We start from the raw sequence: 5,675 nt of genomic DNA, 5'->3' as shown, positions 1-5,675 counted from the left end.
AGAGTTCAGTTTAGGAGATAATTCAGTGTGAGTTGAAGCTAGGGAGAGCAATCTGTGTGTGTGTGTGTGTGTATGAGCGCTCAGCTGTGTCTGACTCTTTGTGACCCTATAAATTGTAGCCCACCAGGCTCCTCTGTCCATGGAATTTTCCAGGCAAGAATCCTGGATTGAGTCGCCGTGTCCCCCTCCAGGGGAACTCCCCAAACCAGGGACTGATTGAACCACTGTCTCCTGCATTGCAGGTGGGTTCTTTTGTGCGGAACCACCCGGGAAGCCCCCAGTTATTCCATAAAAACATTTAATTTCCAACTTCTCTCAACTGTCTCAAAGAAGTGCTTGTAGTCATACTCACTCTTTGAAATCAGACCAGGCTCCTCCTCCTGTGTGAAGCCTTCCCTGAGCCCCCCCACCACCAGCTGGATAACCTCCATAGCCGCGGTCCTGCCGTCCCTGCTGTTTGGTTTGCTCTTTAAGCTCCGTGCTCCCCGGGTACTTGTGTGCACTCCTTAGGGGCTGTCAGACTGGCCACAGTGCGTTTAGCACTTGACCCCTGTGCGGAGGATCTCTGTAGAGTCACCCCACGCTAGCGCATGCGGTTTGTAATCCGAGTCAAACCCTGCGCTCCGTCTACAGTGGGAGGAGTGGCTTTGCTCTCACTATGATCCGGAACATTTGGGAGACAGCAGTGATGCCCAGGAATGACTAATCAGCTCCTTAGAAGCTTGCAAATCAAATCTGGTAAGTTTTCGGAATGTGAGGAAGAGGTGTTTAAACAGAAATAGAGTCACAGATGTAGAAAACAAATGCGTGGTCCCAGGGGGAACCCTAGGGAGAGGGGTGAATTGGGAGATCGGGACGGACACACACACGCTACTGTATGTACAACAGGCAGCTGACAAGGACCACGGCGCCGGGAACTCTACTTAATGCTCTGTAATGAGCTACATGGGGAATGAATCTAAACAAGAAGCGTGGTGTGTGTACAACGGTTCACTCTGCTGTACCCCCGAAACCACAACATTGTAAGTCAACTATATTCCAATAAAATTAGAACAAGCAGAGAGTTACACACTTTGTGCATTTTAAGTGACTTAAAGGAAGTCTTCCATCTTCAAATTTTAGAAATATGCAAAAACATCTATTTCTGCTTTGTTGACTATGCCAAAGCCTTTGACTGTGTGGATCACAATAAACTGTGGAAAATTCTGAAAGAGATGGGAATACCAGACCACCTGACCTGCCTCTTGAGAAACCTCTATGCAGGTCAGGAAGCAACAGTTAGAACTGGACATGGAACAACAGACTGGTTCCAAATAGGAAAAGGAGTTCGTCAAGGCTGTATATTGTCACCCTGCTTATTCAACTTCTATGCAGAGTACATCATGAGAAACGCTGAGCTGGAAGAAGCACAAGCTGGAATCAAGATTGCCAGGAGAAATATCAACAATGTCAGATATGCAGATGACAACCACCCTTATGGCAGAAACTGAAAAGGAACTAAAAAGCCTCTTGATGAAAGTAAAAGAGGAGAGTGGAAAAAGTTGGCTTAAAGCTCAACATTCAGAAAACTAAGATCATGGCATCTGGTCCCAGTACTTCATGGGAAATAGATGGGGAAACAGTGTCAGACTTTATTTTTTTGGGCTCCAAAATCACTGCAGATGGTGACTGCAGCCACGAAATTAAAAGACGCTTACTCCTTGGAAGGAAAGTTATGACCAACCTAGATAGCATATTCAAAAGCAGAGACATTACTTTGCCAAGAAAGGTCCGTCTAGTCAAGGCCATGGTTTTTCTAGTGGTCATGCATGGATGTGAGAGTTGGACTGTGAAGAAAGCTGAGTGCCGAAGAGTTGATGCTTTTGAAGTGTGGTGTTGGAGAAGACTCTTGAGAGTCCCTTGGACTGCAAGGAGATCCAACCAGTCCATTCTAAAGGAGACCAGTCCTGGGTGTTCATTGGAAGGACTGATGCTGAGATTGAAACTCCAATACTTTGGCCATCTCATGCGAAGAGTTGACTCATTGGAAAAGACTCTGATGCTGGGAGGGATTGGGGGCAAGAGGAGAAGGGGATGACAGAGGATGAGATGGCTGGATGGCATCACTGACTCGATGCACTTGAGTTTGCGTGAACTCTGGGAGTTTGTGATGGACAGGGAGGCCTGGCATGCTGCGATTCACGGGATTGCAAAAAGTCGGACACAACTGAGTGACTGAACCGAACTGAATAAGGGCTTATAATAAGTAAATAAACCTTGTGTTTCTGTAAATGTATCCATGTGTTCATGTACGTTTCCATCTCTGGGCATCCATCCATCCATCAGACTTTTAATTAGTATCTGCCATGGGTTCAGAATTCCACGGACAGAAGAGCCTGGTGGGCTACAGTCCATGGGGTCGGGAAGAGTTGGACGTCACTTCACTGGGGGTTCAGCCATGTGTTATAGTGGAGGCAGAGCAAAGGGAAGCTTGCTGGTGTAGGTTGCTTTAAGCTGAAGCAAGTAAAGTCATTTGTACAAGGCTGGAAGATCTATCGCATGATAAAATGTTCAGATTTCTGCCTGAAGGCAGTAGGAAGTCGGGGGGTCTTTAAGGAGGTAAGTGACCTGAGGGCTTCTTACGTGAAGGCAGTTTTATGTGGTGTATAAGACAGGCTGGTGTGGGGAAAGAGCAAGAAGGAGAAAGACGTTCAAGGACGACCTCCCACGTACTAGCCTCTGTTCTGGATATATTAGGTTGACTTGCACAAGCTAGCTTAAGTATTCCCTTTTTACAAATGATCAAACGCACTAAGTAGAATGTCCAGGGTGACACACATCCCTGGAAGGGACAAAGGAAGGATTCTCACGGGTTTGTTCCCCTGGCTCACGGCCACTCCTTAGTGGGTTTCTCATAACCTGAATGGACTTTCTGGCCAGCCCAATACATCCATCCTGCGATGCCTGGCACAGGGGTTCAGATGACAGGGCTGGCCCGCGGTGACACAGGAGTGAGGGGAGCGGCTTTAACTGCTGAAGGAGAAGTCTGCAGGCAGGGTCTGATGACCGATGGCAGGAGGCTGGGTGATGACAGAAGGGAAGAACGGCTTTACGACAGCAAGTCTGGAAGGTTGAGTGAATAGGAATTTCACTGAGTGAGACAGAGACTTGAGGAGGAAAGGAGAGTGATTTTAGAACGGCAAGTTGGTTTGAGGTGTTTCTGCTTTTCTAGGAGTACAGTGTTAACAGCAGGTAGTAACTCAAGGAGATTGAGACGGGTGGGGAGTGATGCTGGACGACTCACTCAGACCGTGACAGTCGTCAGGACTGAGTCCCCGTGGGCCCGTCCCCATAAGAAGGGCTGTGCAAATGCAGAGTGGACGTTTCCAAGGACTGAACCAAAATATTTGGTTTAAAAAATAACTTTTTGCTCTGATTTGATGTAGCGTTGGAAACACTGATGCAAATGGCCCATTTGTGCTAAACAAGCTCAGAGCTTGGACACTTCTTTGTCACAAAGTTCTGGTTATTCTACACTCTCTAGAATAACTATCCTTAACAAAAGTTAACTGCATGAATATATTTGCAACAGTTTTACATTATTTATCAGACTGCATAATTGTTTTAGAAGTTTGGCTGACACAAGATGCTTAAGTCTTGATAAAATTAAAAAAGCAAGTTGCAGACCAATATTACAATATTTACCTACTATTCTGTTCTATCCACATTGAAAATTGTGACGAGTCAACTCCAGACACTTCACCACGCTACCTCCTGGCGATGGGATTGTGCAGTGTTACCCTCACTTAACTGTTCATGTTTAACATTTCTCTATGGTTGGAAAAGTATTTTGCAATCAACCTGTGTACTCAGAACCTTAATACTTTACAGGAAAATCACAGAAGATTTCAGAGTAAAATTCTACCTTACAAAAATAATCTATCACCTTTTTAATACCCTTATCATAATAAATGATATGAATGAATGAAGAAAAATGAGTCACCAGTATTTAGAAAAATGGAGGCAGTGATTATTTTAAAAGCAGAATAAAAGGGTCAGTGGGAGGGGTGGGACGATTTGCTTGTTTCTAAATGCAGAAATATTAGTAATGATTTATTTTCTCTATATCTTCCTAATAAAAAACATATGCTGGCATGAATAACATATTTCATTGTTTCTAGAATGTTTAATTGCATTTGATCTGATTGATTAAAAAGATTACCATGATCAGTATAGTGAAATTGAACTTCCCTAACTTAAAAGAGGTTTTATAACGGAATCCAGAGAAGTGAAAATATCTTTTCTTCAGATTGAGATGAACTTTGTACGGTAACAAAACAAAGCTGAGTCAGATAGAAAAAGAACGTGTACTCACTGAAGACATTCATCTCCATTTTTCACTGTCCTGTCATCTGACCCAGAGTCGTGACTCCTAATAAAACTGTATCCCCATCATATCCTAAAACTCATGCCACAAAATCGTCAATCAGCTCAGCTTTCACGCTGAGAAAGCATTGTTATTTGAATGTGCTCAGATATTGAATAGATGTGTGGAAGACAATTTGTTATTAGAACATTCATGTGTTTTCACCTTACCTAGCCTTTCTCACGTATATGGTTATATTTCTGAGCTGGCAAGTGTGCAGACTGAAAGGACTGAACTTCACAAGCAGAGTTTTTTGGCAAACATTCCGGTTATCAGATCTGGACACCACCTTCCTCTCCGGCTGCCCGCTCTTGTTCTTGGAGTCTTGCCAACGAGTTCTGGCTCTGATTTCACACGAGCGTGAGCATGTTTCATCAGACCAGCAGAGAGCCACAACTCTGAGGGCGATAGACAACAGGAAAGTTAAAAAATGGATGCAACTCAAAAGCAGCACCGTGCGGGTTGTCCACAGCACTGGGGCAACTTACCACTCTCCCGAAATACCCACGGTGCACGTCTGCAGTGCTTTCTGAAGGAACCGGGTCTGCACCCGCAAGGCTGAAGATGGCTTTCAAGAATTGGAGAGTGATCCAAGGGACTGTGAACCTGGTCACCCATCTCCCCAGCAGCTTGGCAGGGTGCAGACAGACCGAGGGTTTCTGCTGGCACAGCTGAGCAGAGATTTCGGCCTGGACACCATTTCTGAACCTTAACGCCTCCTTGTTCTCATTTTGAATTTGTGTGCCTATCAAACAGTCACCCACTGCAGCTACGCCACTTGTTTGGAACCCGTCACGTGCTCTGTTGCTCGTGAGTGGTGTACCACCAGGTACGCCCAGTCGTGTCTTTGCAACCCTGGAAACTAGCTCACCAGACTCCTCTGTCCATGGACTCTCCAGCAAGAACACTGCGGGGGTTGCCATGCCCTCCTCCAGGGGATCTTCCCAACCCAGGGATCAAACTTGCATCTCTTGCGTCTCCTGCGTTGGTAGGTGGATTCTTTACCACTGGGTCACCGGGGAAGCCCAGTTACTCATGAGGGACCTTATTGGCTTGGAGTTGTTGTCCATACATTCTTCCCTCAGCTGATTAAAGACTGCATTTCTCATCTCCCTAAATCTGGCATCACCAGAGATGCTGTGTGGTCAGGCCGCCCCAGGTGGCTGTTCTCGCGCTCCCTCTTTAATGCTGCGGGGCCAGTGCCCGTGTCGTGCACACCTGACTCACACAGCTGCCCTTTCCACAGACTGGCTGGCCACCCCCGCCCCCC

Source organism: Bison bison, unplaced genomic scaffold, assembly GCF_000754665.1.
Source record: "Bison bison bison isolate TAMUID 2011002044 unplaced genomic scaffold, Bison_UMD1.0 scf7180017864233, whole genome shotgun sequence".
Lineage (NCBI taxonomy): Eukaryota > Metazoa > Chordata > Mammalia > Artiodactyla > Bovidae > Bison > Bison bison.
Note: the sequence above shows the minus strand (reverse complement) of the source record.